This window comes from Harpia harpyja, chromosome 6 (genome assembly GCF_026419915.1).
Source record: "Harpia harpyja isolate bHarHar1 chromosome 6, bHarHar1 primary haplotype, whole genome shotgun sequence".
NCBI classification, from domain to species: domain Eukaryota; kingdom Metazoa; phylum Chordata; class Aves; order Accipitriformes; family Accipitridae; genus Harpia; species Harpia harpyja.
The window spans coordinates 1,734,552-1,752,970 of record NC_068945.1 but is presented as its reverse complement, the minus strand read 5'-3'; the positions used below and the strand labels follow the sequence as shown (position 1 = coordinate 1,752,970).

General features: G+C 40.5%; 1 protein-coding gene across 1 annotated transcript in view; it reads left to right on the top strand.

Moving 5' to 3' along the window:
- The window catches only part of SHISAL1 (shisa like 1), a 204,168-nt gene that overhangs the window by 80,130 nt on the left and 105,619 nt on the right, over positions 1-18,419 (top strand). The window contains exon 2 of the mRNA XM_052789972.1: positions 7,781-7,935. The gene's annotated coding sequence lies outside the window, so the exon portion shown is untranslated. The remainder of the gene's footprint in view (positions 1-7,780; positions 7,936-18,419) is intronic.

The window sequence follows — 18,419 nt, the reverse complement described above, 5'->3', positions numbered from 1 at the left end:
CTCCTTATCCTATCAATGCTAGAGAAGAGGTCTTCAATCTTCTGTCTTAGTAAGAGCTGATACATAATGACATGCCTCCTAATAACAATTAGCAGAGGTGAAGAGGACTCTTAAAGATGTTTGGAGTATTTTTATTGAAATCAACAGTCTGAGACTGCAGGCTGTGTTGTGATAAAAAGCTGTATGAGGTGCAGTTGACCACTATGGTGCACTTCCAGCACTGTCGGTGCTGATGTACGAAAGGGCTCCTATGTTCCACCTATCAGTCAGTTACCCGGAGATAAACTCAGTAACAGATACACATCTCCTCCTCCTCCAGAAATGCTTCTAGAAAAGTTATTTCTTACAAGCACAGACCTTATCTTTAAAGAAAGAGATAAAGTTGATGCCCTGCGGTTGACTGGTTTTGTACTATGTTTGTAACAAATGTCTTGAAGTCACATCTGGTATAGCTTCGTGATGGCAGCAATAGGCTTCAGTTATTTGATCCCAAAACAAACCACCTTATAGCAATTCACAGAATGGCTGAGGTTGGAAAGCAGCCCTGGAGATCATCTGGTCCAGCCCCCCTGCTCAATAGGGACAGCTAGAGCACGTTTCTCAGGACCATGTCCTGTTGGGTTTTTAATACCTCCAACTAAGGACTCTACAACCTTTCTGGGAAACCTGTGACAGTGGTCAGTCACCCTCACAGTAAAGAATTTTTTCTTAGGTTTAAGCCAGATTTCTTCTGTTCCAATTTATGCCCACTGTCTCTTGATTTCCCGTTCATAAACCCATGCTGACTACTCCTAAACACCTTCTTGTCTTGTCCTTGTCTTGAAATGACTTCCAGGAGGATTTGCTCCATCACCTACCCAGGGATTGAAGTGAGGCTGACTGGCTTCTTGTTCCCTGGATCTTCCTTCAGTTCCACAAGGTCATTAAAATGCCTCTCGCAGTGCCAGTGGTGACAGCTAGCATGGAGCGTGGTTATAAATTGAGGGGCCAAAGAACATTGCAGCACCTTTCCTTCCTCCCTGAGGAGCACTGGGTGCCATGTGCACTCTCGGTCACAAATCTGGGGGGACAAGGCCTCTGTTCAGCTCTCTCCCTGCATCCCCACAGCAATTGCATGCTGCCTTTTCCTCACGGACGCCTTTCAACCTGAGCTGAAGGAGAACCCCAGTTTACAGTGCAGGGCTTGTGGTCGGTATGGTTTAGCTGATTTGATCACACAAAATGCAGTGCTGCGCTCTAGGTAGTTCCACAACTAACAGTACAGTAAAAGGCAATGCTTGTGCTTTGAAGGATGAAAGCGTGCAGATTCCTCCCTACTAGAAGTTTTCTGTAAATGGGACAAGACTGTTTAAAATTACAATGCTTGCTAATACAGTGTTCTCTGTTACTTGTAAACATAGTCGAATCTCAAGCGTAAAGCAGTGCTCATTGGGCTATGAGGGACTGAGGAGTAGCTGATGGATGCGTTGCTCTCCTACTGAATTCAGGCAAGTTCCTACCCTAGATTTAATTTAGAAGTTGAGAAAATTCATAAATTCAAAGCAAGACACAGCTGAACCTACAAAATTTTGCATGATTTCCAATGAAACCATGCAATTCCAGGGAGCTTACCGTGATCTCTTTCCCAAGCTGTAATGTGGCTTCATGCTCATAAAATTCAGCCCAGCTTTGCTGAAAGTTTTATGAACTTCATTCAACCTGGGAATTAACTCAATTTTCAGACAGATAACATAATACCTAGATAGACAGTGTGTGGGTAGGAAGATGGATATGTGGCAATGGCATACATTTTCTTATCTGTTTGAATTAATATTTTAGAAAACAAGAACATTAATAATAGCTGAAAAACTAACTTTAGAATCAATTTTGTTCATCATAGCTTGGGTTGAATATCTGGAGCCCAAAGCTGATGGGAGTTTCTGTCTTTGATGCCACTGCCTGGAAACCAAAAGTGAATATTCAGAGTACGTCCACAGAGGGACCCCCTTCCTAGCACTCCCCCGCACACGCTCACTCTTCCTCAATAGCTGAAACTTCTGCAAGAGAGATTACATGGTTTTGGTCAATTTATTTCCAATAGTTGTTAAAATCTCACTGTCAAAGATGGTGAAAAAACCCAAAGGTGTTTACCAAGCAAATAAAAAGTACAGAAGTAAGGAAGTGAAGGCTGTGGGAATCCTGTCAGCCTGGTACTGGTAGTGGCAAGCTCCAGGCAGGCGAGGTGTTTCCAACTGATACCTTACCTCTCATAGCTGCACTGTCAAATTGTTCTTTCCTGACGTTTAATAATCAGACCAACCGTAGTTTATGGCTGTATATTTTCTCCTCTCTCTCTCTCTCTCTCTCTCTGCCTATTCATGATGATAAGGAGAGCAGTGGGGCTGCTGTACTTGCCAAACCCCAAAGTAAAAGGACTTCTGGTCCCCTGGTGGGTTCAAATCGTAGGGTCTGTGCCCTGAACAGCTGGGTAATGTTGCTTTGTGCTGTTGCAGGGCAGTGGCGGTGGGCTGAGATAGCTGGCATGTATATGGCATGTGTGTAGTGGTCACTACGACTGATAGTTGACATACCTGGGCAGAGCTCAGCCTGTGAAAAGGGCTGTGGTTATGCACATTCAACTACAGATTAAATGTAAACTCACTATGTAAATGCATACTCTTCATAGGGCATTTTCATTTGCTGGGTATTTTCTTTGGTTGGTAGATCATAAATCGCTGGCATGTTAAAAATCAGTTAATGTAAATTATGTAAAATCCTTCATGGAATGAAATAATTTTCGAAATTATATTCATTGTCATTAGGGCAGTTTTTCTACCATGAAATCATTTTTCGAATGACTTGACTCAATAGACAAAAGTAGCAGTTGCAGTAATAAGGCATCGTTCGTGTTGCAAGAGCTGATTGGGAAGTCTAAAGACAAGAGCTCTGTAATGTTTTAAATTACTGAATTTTGAATTGCAGAAAAGACTGTAGCTATTTTTGACCACTACAAAACAAGCCGGTTGGTTTTTTGAGGTGTATTATCAAATTCTTTCCACAGTTCATATGTAAAGTATATTAAAACCGTTGCATCCTGATTGAAAGAGAACTGTAGCTTCTCTTAATTACTGAAGGAAGGAAAGTTGTCATTCAGAGATTTTTTTTTAAACTGCAAAAAATGTAAATTTACTTCCAAGTTTTCCTTCACTGCAGTATCATGCAAAATTTCGGCTTTCAGCATTCTTAAGGAACCATCTTGCAAGCGCACAGGAAATGCTTTTTTCTTCCTTATAAAAGGTCTGACACTGGTTTGCATCCTTTTTTAATACAGTGTTTTGTCATGGTAGGGGAAAAGGTAGCAATTCATAAATAATTCAGTTGTATGTGTTTATACAAAACCTTGAGAGAAATCAATCAGAGGTACCCAAACACTTCCAGCATTGCTATTCCATGTTCCAGGGTAAAAGAAATGTGTGGGTCAAGAGCTGCAGGCGCTTGGTAAGAGCGATGCAAATGTGCCGGCCGCTGTCCGACCCGCCGGACGGGGAACGTTGCTGTTCAGCGCTTCCAGAGCAGGGCTCGCCTGTGACCTGCTTTTTGCCACCACCTAAGGAAGTAAAAAGCTACTTTGAGCTTTTTTATTCCCTCTCTGGGGGGCAGCTGCCCTCCCCTTCACAGAAGAGCAGGGCCTGAGCTCCCTGCAGATCTGAGGAGACCGTAAAGAGTAAGCTGGGCACAGACTGGGACGCTGGTGGTTTTCCCTGAGAAACGAGAGAGGGGAAGCCAGAGAGAGGACTGTAATTATGGCCCAGCTCTGGAGCAACCCAGTACCATCTTGAAGACGAGAACATTGACTCTTCATTTTTCTTCATTCGTTCTCAGTATCTTGGTACACCTTGACCCAGACTAAGGCACAACTTACGTGTGGTTTCAAACAAAGAGCAAAAATAATACTTAGTCTGCAAAACAAAATGGTTTTGTGGATGGGTCTATAGTTCGGGTTAAACAAGGGCTTTTCGCACTGGAAAGTCATTTCAGATTGAAGTGTGAATGTAAAATGAAAAGGCTGTTTTTGAAGCAATGCCCTATGCAGATGGTCTTGTTCTGTCACAGTTGTGCTGTTTTGATACTGATTACTCTTTTTCAGAAGTGTATTATATTTGCATGGAAAGAATGAGGGCATCCAGAAAAGGAGCTAGTTAAGAAACAGCTACTGCACAAGGGCTTCTTTCACAGCGGCTCTTCGGCTGAAGTCCCGCGGCAGATGGGCACATGCAGCTTTACTGGTCTTTCTTCTGGAGGGCTACTTGCTCTGTCTTTTCCTGGTCTGAACGAAGTGGTGGTGCCCACCCAACACACAAAGAATTAATTGCCAGAGTCAGCCCTTGGAAGCAGCTCAGCAGCTGGGCCCTGGTATCAGTTCCTGCTGCTACACGGTGCCTGTGGTCCAGCACCTTCCCTGCACAGTGCGGCAGGGAAGTGCTCTGAAAACTTAGCTCGCTTCCTCGGATCCTGCAGTCTAATTAAACTCACCTAAAGAAAATAACTATTTTTTAATTTAGCTCCAGTTGCTTAAAAATTATTCCAAGTATAAATTTTATCTGTAGACTAAAACCAATTTATTCCGTTAATATCCATTCATTTTAGATGTTTAAATCTGTCATTCCTACTTGAGATGAGCTGATTGGCTTTTATGATTTTAAAGTATTATTGTAATAAGTGAACATAAGTATTGACATCACCTAAGTCTGAAACGGGATAAACATCTATCCGGTCATGGCAGTAAGTATGCATTACAGAATTGAGCCTGAGATTTTCCAATAAATTACCACATATTTTTCAGCCTGGCATCCTAATCAAAAACAAGGCTATCGGGAAACTTGCAACCTTTGGATAAATCAGCAAGTACTGAAATAATTACAAATGCAGGACTGTGTACTCTGTCACCCCAGCCTGATTACAGATCAAGAATTCTGGGCTACATCACCTGCTCTTAATGGAAGCATAACACTAGTCCATGTGTGCCGTGGATTTTGCCCTCCGTGTGGAAGGTTAAGGTCCTGAATACCCTTGAGACAGTAGCAAAACTCCTAATCAGTAATACATCTGCTGCTGTATCTATTCTCAGAACAAATCATTCTGGGACTGCCAGAGGCAATAAAAACTGCATTTTTATGGGTTAGTGTCCTGCAGTGGTTTTGAGGTCTGACTGAAGACAATGGCACTTAGCACGTTTCCTTTCTGTGTGGATTCTTTGGTGTCAAGCAAAGTAAAACTGACACTGCAGTTTTTCTCCTTTGCCAAGGTGCTCATACTTTCTTGCTCTTTATACCTGACTGCACTTACAAAACTTGTAGGAACTTAGTTATTGGTCAAGTTTGGCTGAACTCGGACTGCTCAGAAGCTACTGGTGGAAAGATAAGATAAACAAGCACACAAAAACTATGAGTAAAGAAGTTTCTTTTACTTAGGGAACCAGCCTAAAATCTTAGTAACCCCAAAGAATCCATTCTCATATAGGTTCCCTGCCTATGAAATGTACATGGATTTCAGCCTGAGGAAGGTACCTTGAATGAATAGGTTTGCATCCAAATTCTAACCCCTTGTTAAAATGGTTTGCTACTCAGGTTTTTTGTGATAAGTATTTTGCATAAATATTGATAATCCTAATTTTCTAAGTCCACTTATGACATCTTGTTAGCAAGTTTAACAATACCACTTTTTAAATATATTTGATTTTTCAACTTCTTTGAATTTTTGGATTCTCAAAAACTTCCATGGGCAGTGCAGACATCTGCAGAGTGAATTTATGTTTACTGGCAATATAAATGCTTTTCCTCATTGCCTTTTCTAGGTTTTTAAGAATAGTTTATGGCGTTATAGTAGTTTGCAGGCCACAGGTAGGAATGGCTACTCTAAACTTGCCCTTTTTTTTCATTTGATTATATTGTGTTTATATTCAGCCACATCTTGAAACTATTCTCAGCTAAAGTCTGAACAGCAGTCTATAATAGTTAGGTAGAATTTTTTTTGCATCTTTTGATTTTCAAGCAAATCTCTACTCCCTTGGTCTGAATCAGGTTAAGTATGTGTGCTGCTGTGGGAAGTGGAACCACATCTCTGGAAATCAGAGTGAAAGTAAGATGGGTAACAGCAAAATATTTCCAGGACTAGTCACATTTTAATAGTGATTACAGCGGAGTATAATACTGACTAGCATCTTGTACAGTGACAAGTACACAAGGCTGTTGTGGAAGTAATTCTGGTCTTGTTCAGGTTAATGGGAGTTTTGCCATTGACTTCAGTGGAATCAGGATTTATGTTTGATTTTTTTTATTATTATTATTATTATTATTGGTTTTTTTCATATTTACACCACTAGACACCATAGAATATTGACAGAAATCCAACATACTCTGCTCTTGTTAGTATCGCTGTTCTTCCTCTCTTTTTCTCTGAGTGTTTTTTAAAGGTCGGTATAACGCTTCTCAGCTAGCCTTTATTCAATTTCTTATCTTTATAGACAGACTCCATGCGTCCTGTTACTGTCCACATAGTAATTACAGACTTCTTTTCTTCTGAGCAGACAGTAAATGTATTGTTCTTTTTTTGTTTGGATGTGGATTCTGGAGTAGTCCTGGGGTCATCCGAGATCCATGAAGGAGCAGCAATAGCACTGTGCCTTGGCTGGCAGCTGAAAACTGTTCTGCTCCAGACTGTTTAGTGCAGAAGTGGTTAGCTTGGGGGACTGGTAATGACATAAGGAGCCTTTTCCAGAAACGTGCTGGAATGAGGCTCACGAGAACATCTTATTAAAATTCCACTTTTGTAAATGGAAATGTCTTTGCCTTAGAGATCAGTCCCTTTCCACGTATCATTTAGTCATGACTATGAAAGATGACTTAACTCTGAGGCTAATAAAAATATTTTGCCTTCTGACATACATTATATTGTATTTAAAAAAAAAAAAGAAAAGAAAAAGGAGATGATACGACACATAAAAATTCCCAGCGAAAAAAGGAATCCAATTGAATATTTCCCAAGAACATTAACATCGGTGATTCCCCAGCTAAAGCCCCCCATCCCTCATGTCTAATGTCACAAATTGGTCCATGAAGAATACCATCAAACGAAGAGTATTTTCACCCATAAAATGCTTGCAAATTGGTGGTGTTCTCTTCATCGGTTGTGGCAGGGAGATGACAAAAAATTTCTATCATTAGAGCTAATAAACGGGGTAATCACTATCACCACAGTCCTGCTTTCACCAAATAAATTAATCCCATTTGTACTGATTAACCACTGATGGCATGCTGAACATTAAACTGAGCAAAGAGAAGATACAGCGTGAAATCCTGGTCCCACTGGAACCACCGCAAATGTTAAAAATTCCACTGACTTCGGAAGGGTAAAACAGTTGAGATTTAGTTTGGGTCTCTGCTCAGGGATTGTGCATCTTGGAGGCTAGTAGGAATGGCACTGAGAAATGCATACTTGAAGTTAGGTTCCCAAGTGCCTATTTAGGCCCTGAAATAAATGGCCTAATTTTCAAAGACATTTGGTACTTACCGGCTGGTGCTGATGAGACCATTGCAATGAACAGTCACTGTAGCTCATTCTAATGTACACAGACCAGTGAATGTTTATCCCAAGGAAGTACTGTTCACTTTTCTCTTTTTGTATCTGTCAAAGATATTGCAAAAAACCTTTGAGTAAAAAAAGTAACAGAACCCCAGCTTACCAAAAAGGATATTGTAAAACTCACTTTTTCTCTTTGGTATTTTCTTCCCCTTATGTTCAGGTATGAAATAAAATGAGGATTCACAACTTGACTGCAGAATTACAAGCAGATGAGAATCAGCGATCTGTTCCCTGCTGCATGGCCTAGATCCTCCACTGGGAATGCAACAAAAACAGTGTCTCTGGAGCATGACTTGAATGTACTGATGAGAAAAGGTATCCAGTATTGTATCAAACTCTCTCATTTTTTTTCTTCTGTGCACTGTAGGAAAGCGTTCTGATAAAAACTGGTAGGTTTTAAGTGTCCTTCACAGGCAGGCTAAGACGATCGGTGCTGCTGGAATACTGAATGTGAGTTTTCCATAAGTACAAACAAAAGTTATTGTGGCAACAGGAGGATGTTGAACATATATGTAAAAAATAAGTAAATAAAGACAAAAAAAGGATTGATGGAAGATATTAAATCCCTTTAAAAGTAGGGTCAGTTTTATAATACAATGATCATAGGTCAAAAAAGAAAATTTTTAAGTCAGCGTCTTAGCTAATCCTTGGTAGTTTTGTACAAATAGGCAACCTCAGGTCTGTTGCATAAAATTTAACTCAGATTGATTTGAATCTCCTGTTCTTTGAAAAGTGGCTGTCATCCACCTCTATGTGTGTTTACTTAGTAAGACCTAACCTGCTATTTAATGTGTTGCAAGAGTGGCTTAACTGAAGTCTTCTTTTAAATCTATTTAAATTGAACCATTGCAGTCTTGTGTAGATGCACTTAAATCAATGTATAGCTGCCATATAAAATTCCACCCTTTGAATTAAACTAAATCAACATAAGCCAGCTGTAAATCAATTTAACTGTGTCCACATGTGGATTTGCTTCATGTTTAATGAAATTGATTTAAAGAAACAATCCTAGTGAAACCACTGCCACTTTCTTTTGCAGGCAAAGCCTATATTATGTTGATTTATTTGGAACTAGAACTCTTCTGGCATACATATTGAATAGCCAGCATAGCTCTGCAGCTGCACTGTTGAACATCAACCTGAATTCTTGGTCTTGTTAAGGATTTGGCTAATAAATTTTCTTGTTTGAAGCCATATTTCTTCCTCAGTGAGATTTAACCCACGCATTTGTCTTCCCAAATGCGTTGGGATTAGGGGGGTTTTTTGAGTAATCTGATTAATTTAATCCAAACAGGATTTCACCCTATGTTTTTGTCCTGCCAGAAGTAGCATAGGTTCCTTGTATCAGCAGTTATGTTCTTAACAAAATAGTCTAGATTTTCGGTTTGATTTATGAACACACAAACAAGGAAAGTTTTAAATTCAATCAGGACAAATGGCCATATATTGTCTAGCCAGGATGTTCTGGTAGGGTTTCCATCATATGCAGGAAATTGATGTCTCCATGAATTTATGGCTTCAGATGACAGCGGTCTTCAGATTGGTCCTGATTAAATAACGACATTAGTTCTAGGCTTGTAGCTCCAACCGTTTGTACTTCTGGAAATTGTGTGGAGATTAATTCATCCTCGTGCATATGTTTATCCTTTAGTGAACTGAGTTTTGTTTTCCTATCCAGAATTCATAAGGATTTGTTACATATGCAATTCATTTTGGTGAATACCTTCAAAAGGCAGCAAGAAAGGAAAAGTTCAGACTTGCGTGTCCCCAGTTCCTAATGTCTTATCTGAAAATCACAAATTTACATCCATGAGAGACATATATAAAAAACCCCAGTGAGTACCTATGATTTTGTCTACACTTTTTTTTCCCAAACAGGCCAGTTATTCTAACAAAAGCTATTACCGCTCCCTGCAGACTTTACTGGGCTGGTAGCTGCAGTAACGCTGCTGCTAGTGGTGTGCTCATTGGCGTCACACGTCCTGCACACCAGTCAGAAATTCAGTAGAAGCGTGGGGACGCTAAGCTGAAGAGAAATTAGTAGTGGTGTGGCCTTTCAAACCCATTTGATCTGGAGTAATTTATACATCTAATAGCAGTTAATTTTGTACATACTCACTATTTTGTAACTGTACTGCAGGGCAATACTAGATTATTTCTTCCACAGTGCCAGATCCTAATGAATCTTTTCTGTAGTATGTAATGTATTGTTTGTCTGTGGTGGTCTCTTCTTCGTTGTCCCAACTTGTAGTTTTCTGTAAGCACTCTAAAGGGAACTTCAATAAAAACACAGATCTGGAAAGGAGAAAACAGATGCAGAACACAAGCCAGATCCTCAGCTCATGTTAGAGAGATACCACATGCAAATCTGCATGCCAGCCAGTGCTCTCTCGGGGCTGTCATTCCCAGCATAGTGTGAGCATACCATTCTCAGTATAACACTAACACAAGCATCCAAATGCTTTGAAATTTTTAAGGGGGAAAATTTGGAAAACTGTCTTGGATTTGCTGCGAGTACTTTCTTAAAACATACTTTGGTACAGTTAACTTCAGTAAAATAGCCAAATGAAAATACTGAAGGAATGTAACCAAAAGAATAATCAAAGATACAGAGTTCCTGACTCAGCATGTTTCATTACCAAATATGGAAGTTTTCGATCCAATTTCTTGTTTGTTGGCATCAATATTGAGATTCAGACCACTATAGTTTCTGGAGACAAACCCTCCTTATTCTGAGCTGTTCCTACGTGTCTCTGATCTAGGCCCAACTTTCCCCATCCCTTGTTCTTTGTCCTTTGTGTGCATTTTAGGCCTACCAGCTCAGTCTCTCAAATCAAAATAGCCCACTATCCTGCCTTCATCTCCTCTTCCCCATGTTTCTAGTCCCAGATCTTACTCCTTCACCCTGACAGGACACAGGCACCTCTCCTTATCCCAAACTTACTGCCCAGCTCCTGCTGCCACCTCTTCCTTCAGTCCCATGCCCTCTGGAGTCTCTAAAAATGGTTTAATTCTCAAACTACTGGTCCATGAGGCCATGGTAAGTAGTCTAGGAAATAATTTCATTTTCAGATAAAAGTACATTTTCAATTCAGATGGTGACCCACAAGGAATTCAGATGGTTGAGAGGCTTTACTGAGCAGAAGACTTAGGAACTCCTCCTCCATGGTTAATTTGACAATAAACTTTGTCTTACCACATATGTGACTTTTAAATACATAGAAGTATTTTTTCAATCTCAGATTTATAGTCCGTTGGGTTGGCAAAATCCTCTATGAATTCCTTAACTGTGCACTTTGGCCTGACTTTGTCTTTCATCCAAACCATCAATTCTATTTCTGTTTCCCTAACCCATCTATTTTTACACGAGGACTTTTTGTGTTACATTCTGCGCTGTGCTGGCTGTCGCACTCTCAATCTTCCCTTCATTCAGTCGCGCAGTTTCCAGAGCATTGTCTTCCCCAAAACTTCTGTCTCCCATGACCCTGTTTGCAAGCTAGCAGCTTCTCTTCTCAGTTCTTACTTACTCCAGTGCTATTGTCTTTAGTCTCTACCTGGCACTTATCCCACTGCTTCCAGGCACGTATATCTTCTCCTTGCCTTTTTCTTTTCCTTTTTAAAGTATTCTTTCTCTTGTTACTGTCAAATATAGTCCCCTCCTTGTATAGGTTCTCCTGCAAAATCAGAGCTGTGCTTGCCTCTTTGTTCCAGCATGAGCCTTTGCCGTGCTGCTTGTTTATGCTGCTACTCACTGTTCACCATCACATTCAGCAGAAGCAAAGCATCTCCTGGTGACAGCAGTGTGAAAGCAGACGCTAATTTTTTAAAATTACAAACAAGGTTTATCACATTCTCTTTGGAGAACTTGTATTCTAGCCTGTTTGGGGAAGCCTTTTAAATTATTTTTTTCTACAAAATCAGCAAAACAAATGAAAAGTACAATTTCTTTTTGCATGTTCCCAAATGCTGCATCTTTCCCAGGATCTCAGATAGAACTAAGCAATTAGGCAATTTTAAAGCTTGTCAAAGCTGCAGACAGTACAAGGCCAGACAATGCAGCATAGACATAACACATTAGAGTGAGTGTTACAGTTATAAAATAAGAGGAGATGTGCATAATAGGAAAAGGAGTGAATCGAGGGCGGGGGGGAAATGGAGGGCTGAAATTCCTTCAGCAGTCTCAGTGGTTCTTAAACAATTGCATCTAGCTGCATGCTCCAAGTGTTCTTGAATTTGTCTCATTGCTCTCTAGGGTGGAAAGCTGCTTTTTCTGTGCTGTTCCTTCAGAACAGCCAAACACCCTTTTTTCTATTCTGGGCTCAGGCTTATTTCTGTTTTCTGTAAATTCATACACTCGATGCAGGCATGATCTCTGCAGCCGTTAAAATCCAAATTCATTGTGGCCTGATATAATACATTTCAGCAAATAAACATAATGAACGTGATTCTTCAGCAGAGGTTTGTCTACTGAAGACCGCTTTATTTCTTGGGTCTCTCTCTGTTCCTTCAGCTGCCTGACTGCTGGACAGTCCCAGGCAATACTTACCAGTGCCCTATTTTCTTTATTACGGCGCTCTCAGGCATTAGAGAAAAAGGCCTTTGTCAGCTCAAACTCCATAGTGTGCCTGATAAAGTTGATATTTATATTTTTGTATGAAGCTGTCTGCAAGCCATAAAAAAGTCTCGTATTATTACAACATACGCTTTGCCACTGGGACCCTTTCAAGGGGTGACCTGCTCTCATAAAGAGCTTCAGGCTGGTGCAGCTGTTCATTAGCAAAGTGTTGTAGGGCATTCTGGGACCTGTGACAGTCCAGGAGTATCTGATCTAGTTTCTTCATTTTAATTATTGCTACAGTAGTAAAGGCAGCAAAGGCAGTAAAGTAGCAAAGGGAGAGCGCATTTGCCACTTTGCCTATAATAATTTGGATTTCTTCAAACGATAGACAGGGTGCTAACCAGAATCGCACAGGAGACCTCTACAAATGCTATTAATTTCTTCTTAATAAGTTAGGAGGGTATATGCAGAGAGGCAACAAAAAATACAGAGATATTTATGTAGAATATTCATTTTTGTACTTAAAAATCTTTCTGCAGCAGCTCAGGGACAGATGACACTCCCTGTTAACCTCACTGGGGGAACTCAGGGTTTAAATAAGGCTTCTCTAGCTAGTTAAAATTTCTTGGCAGTTTATTACCTTCGTCCTTAATTGCATTCATTTCCCTGTGGAGATTCCTTTGAGAGAGATTCTCCATTACATGGCTGCTGGGAGATTTCCAACAATTCGCATTTTTCCCAATTAATTTCAGACTCAAATATTGACTCATTTTGGGAATAAAGTGATAATAGGACTGAATTTCTGGTTTGGAGAGTTGGGTGTATATACCATGGGGTATTAATCAGTATATACTATTAATTTATACCCCATTGGATGACTCTGTAATGTCTGCTGTCTAGATGAACTCTCAAAGTTTTTGCTTCAGAAGCAAATCGAAAGGAATGATGTGATGATGGCTTAATGCCTCTGAAGATAATGAAAGTGTCAAGAGACTCTTTAGCTCATGATGTGAGAAGCTGGTGAGAATACAAGATCTGAATGCTGGAGAATTAAACACAGGCTGAAACCCAAAAGTTTGTAGATGGTGGAAGATAAACCTCCTTTTCTCCATATACGCCTGAAATACCGCATTATAATCGCTGGATTGCATACAGTGGTACAAAATAAGTTGTCAATGGCTGTCAAAGTTTTAACAAATCCAACTTGATTTGGATCCAAAATGGAGCTCAAAAGCATTTTCAGGCTCATTGCTAGAACTCATTCTGTCTGTACCAGTTTCTAACCAGTCGTCTGCTAGCACTGTTGAAAAGAGATACCCATTTGAAGTTACAACATAGCATGGCATCCCTGCTTTAGTCAAGGAGCACAATATTAGGGCTTTCCTCAATGTCACTCTCCAAAAATAACTCTTAATCTGTCCAAGTACTTTTTAAGAAAAAAAGTTTAAGGAATGGTGTGTGGATCTCTGCGACAATGTCCTCCAGGCTTTCCCTGCTTTCAAATTCTTAACATACTGCCCTCTCATACGATGATGAAAGCTTCTGTGCTGCACTACCGTAGCTCCTAGCATTTTTTTAATAAGTAGCCCCACCGCACCGGTGTGCTGATACCTAGCAGGTCCTCATGTTCTGAGAATTGAAAAGATTCTTTTGTTTCATCAGAAATCTTTGGATGATGTTAATAATTTACCAATTCTTATTATAGAGGGCTACTGTTCTTCCCAAAACAGCTGTTTACTCAGGCCTTTAAACCTTAATCAGCTAAGAAATGCCTGCTTTTTCAACTAATTCCCAGAAATAATGCCTGTCCATAAAGTAGAAAATCAGCCTGACATGACTGTACTTTGTGGAAATCATATTGCTATTAGCCAGAGCTTCCTATGTATGTGGAAATAGAGCCTGCAATGTCAGTTACGACATGTTAATTTGTATTTTTTTTTCCTCAAGGTCTCTTAAAATTTCTCTGTAATGCTGATTTAACTTTTCATTAGGATGTATCTGATAGTCTATGTGTTACAGGTTGAAGGGGGTTTGCTGCTTTAGTTTTTACTAGCAAGTTTATTTTCCTCTGTAAAATTTTTGAAATATGTGTCTGACAGAAGTGTATAATCCCCAGAGTGTCTATTCCTTGGATGTGTTTCCATTCAGAGCATTACAGATGCTCTATCAGAGAAAACAGTTGTAGCAGTATGGGAGGCAGCTAGAAAATTAACAAGCCCTTGCAAAACAGAAAGAAATCTCCACAAGCACAGAACCCAGATAATGGCAAAAGTACAAATAATCTCCATCTATTGGATATATGAACTTCCAGGTATTACTTCTCTGTACATCTTTGAAATGTCATTCCACCACCATTGTAGTTTTGGCTGGTTTACGAGTTGTGGCCATAAAGGGAATCAAAGTACCAAAGCAACCACAACAGCCATGTGTGTAATTTAATATGTATCTATATTTAAAAAAAAAAAAAAAAAAGCTGGAAAGGCTTATATGTAATATACATAAGCAATGATCCATTAGATCCATTTTTGCCTTGATGTCAGGGCCCTGAGGGCACCACCAAGTTCTGCAACCTCTTCTCCCACCATGGGGTTTTAGCTGACGTGACACAGGCAGGTGAGGTTGGGTCAGGCTGCTGGGAAAGCAGCTAGCTTGGGACAAAGAGCTACAAGAATCCTTGCTGGGGGCTTCCCCCTCTAGCTTGGGAGCCAAATTTAGCTCAAGCCTCAGCCTTGGTCCTTGTTTGACCTGTGCTGCGGGAATGCCGTGTCTGGCCATGCACTCTGCTGATCCTGACTTTGTCTTCGTGACTTGACTTCCCAGCTTGGTGCCACGGAGCTGCCCCATCATTGTGGGCGTCTCTGGAAATGATGGGACTCTTGGCTGACCCCGGTTAACACCAGCAGACCCTCTGAGCTCCCCTTGCACTAGTACCGTGGCTCTGACCCCTTGGAGGTGAAGACACTGTCCCAGCCTGTCTTGCGGTTGCCCTCAGCTCTCCGCAGCCTGACCTTGCTGTTCCTTAATGTTTGGTAATATCTATTCAATCATCTCCTAAATACCAAATTGCAATGAAAAAGCAGCACTTAGCATCTCAAACAAGCTAACACACACATATTTGAGATGGAGGCCGGGGTGGAATATGGTGAGAAGATGTGACATCCTGGGCAGGAGTTTTTCCAACACTTAGCACCTTCTTCGATCGTTCGGTATTTCTCTCATGGCAAGATAACAAGTACTTTGTAGGCACATGGAAAATGGAAACTTAGAAAATTTGGTGGGTTTTAGCTGATGTCAAAATATTCCTGCCTATCATTGCTTTCTCTTAATATGTTTGCCAAGTGCAGCACATAAGTACTTGTAATAGATACTTAGGCTTGAACTGAGACATTTGACACTGTGGGAGCTGTATATCCTCAGGAAGAGACTTTACCTGCAAAGATTATTTCCTTTCCCATATAAAAGGCAGATAGAAATAACTGAAGAAAAATAGGCCTATTGCCACACATCATAAACTTTTGTATTAAGGCTCCTGTTAGTACATTTCATGTGCCGTGTTGTTATACTCAAGGTCTGAGCATTTTTGAGGAGCTCTGACTAGAAAATAGGGACAGGGAATCTCAGATCCCAGGTGAGAGGGGGTGGGAAAACAGGGGAAGGGACCCGGCCTGTGGAAGAAAGGAGATGGGTAGGAGCAAAAGGGGAGCATTTGAGGCTAAAAAAAATCAAAGGTAATGAATGAAGGACAAATAAAAGCTTTAGAAGGGTAGAAATCACAGTACTCCATAGCTCAGCAACCTGTACTGTTTCCTTTCAGCCTCCCCATCAGTGCATCATTCAGGTTATTCACACATCACATGGTGCCATTTTGCAAGAGCACCTTTCTTCTATGCTTCCAACACGTGGAGTCGCGAGCCTCTGTGGACTCCCAGAAACCAGACAGGATGGCACAGAGGGGGTTTCTGCTGGCACTCCTTTTCTAAAGCAAAGTTAATGCTTTCCTGCAGGGAAACCATCTCTTTGGTGTACTTCAGTGCTGAGATAACACTGTACTATCTGCAAACAAATTATCTGTATTGATCTGTCCAGTTAGGTGTGCTTGCCAACATGTCATTAACTCACTGCTACAGCTAGAGAAACCAAAGACACCTTGTGTAACTGATAACACAATTTAAATGCATCCTTCATACCAATATTTCATTCCCCTAAGAACCCTGCGGAATTCGATACTGCTTTTAGTCTCTTCCCTGGACTATTTCACACTCAACCACATAGTAAACTTGCTATACCTATTCCAGGAGATAATAAAGCATGCACTTGGAGCAGAAAAGGTTACTAGATGTGTTAGTCACAGCCACTGGTTAAGTTTTTATGTACAAGTAGGGTAGACAACTGTAACAACTAAAAGGAACTTGGTGTGAAACAAACAAACAAACAAACTAGTACAAATATTAAAACTTTTTTCTGGTTTCTGCAAAGGATGCACTTTGTAACCAACTTTGAATTAAAGCTGGGCTGAAAGTTCATGGAGAAACATGGTCTCCCCTGCTTAGCATATTTCCTTGAAAAGTCTGATCTCTGTTCTTGCTTGTCTTTTGCCTAAATCTTTAAAAATAATTGTCTTCATAGTGTCTTAATACACTGTGTTCCCTAACATAGTTTCTTTTTTTATCACAGGCTAATGGCAGTCTTTTTTTTTTAAGGGGAATTTGAAAAATGTTCCAGTCAATTCCTGAGGTTTAGCATTCAATGTTGGTTTAGAAGACAGTAACCTATCAAAATAATTTTTATTTTTATCCAACAGGGTAAAAACTTCTTCAAGGAGTGGGGAGGGGCATAGTTCCAGAGGCTGCTTTTCTCTGTCCTCTCAGGAACCCTTACAATTGCAGAATGACCTCTTTTGAAGTTCTCCAATATTTCGGATTTAACATATCTCTGAATGTTTCTCTTCAGCTGGCTACAAAGCTCTTGCACGTGATCCACCGTCAGTATTCTCCCTTTGATGCCATTCTTCCATAGTATTGGTGTTTACGAGGCCTTTTGTGTTTCAGCCGCTTCTTCTAGCTGGGCATTTTTGTCCTTCTGAGCCTGGAAAGAGAGAAAAAAGAGGCAATGTTCCCCAAGTCTTTCAGTTGCTTGTGAGCTTGCATCAGGTAGTTACCTACTCACCCTTCAGAGCTTTCGAAGGAGGAAAGGACAGTCAAGGATTCCTGGTGCTGAGTGCAAAAGGATATGGTACAGAAAACACCACAAAATCAGAAGAAACAAATCAGAAGACAAACATGTCTTAAAACAACATGCAGTTCAGCAGTGGAATTCCTTGCCCCAGGAAATTGGTAAACAACGGTTTACACAGCTTAAAGAGGACATCTGACAGGTTAATGTAAGAGAAATACAATTGAAGGTTGTTAACTACAAAGGATGCCACTGAGCCACAGACTGTTAGAAGTTGGAAGAATATTGCAGAAAAATGTCACTCCATGTTTGTTCCAATACTTGTGCTCCCCCATAGACAAGTATTTCTGGCTATTGTTGGAGACAGACTGGGTACTGGCCAGAGACGACCCAGGACAAGTGGTCTTATGTTCCTGAGCAAGTAACCATCTTAACCAGAGTAAGAGGGAGGGGTGTTTATTTTTGGCTTGGGTTCTTTTCTGGAATGGAGGGTCAGAGGCCAAAATGGGTCATAAAGAATGAGGGACAGAAGTTCTTCTGTAAGGTGTTGGGTTTTTCTTCTTATCAAAACTTCAAATACCAAACGCACTTGGGTTCTTTAAACACAGCGTGTCTTCCCATTTCATCTTGCCTTTTTTCCCTCTCTAATCTAAACTTACCTAACTATCTAGAGAGTCCTGGATTCCTTTAAACTAACTTCAAGTACCTAGAAAGGATCTATATTTGGATCAAGGTCACTGTAGGGTCCCTTTGCAGTCAATGAAGAATGCTAGGCACCTCCAGTGGGTGACTGATATCATAGGTGGGCTGCATCTCCCTCAGGAAGCACGGATTAACTATGTAGGAAGCCTAACATGACCTTGTTTCTAATTTAAGCCCATCACCTAAGTGTCTAACTTGTCAAGGCCTCAAGTTAGGTAGGAACAGAACTTACTATACTTGTACCTTATATCCTTTTAGAGATTTATTATGTGCATGTGTTGTGAAAAGTCATCTGCTCTTTCAGACTTCTAATCCACAGAAACCATGTCACAGCTGTTGTGACATGAATATAAAATCAAAATCTACA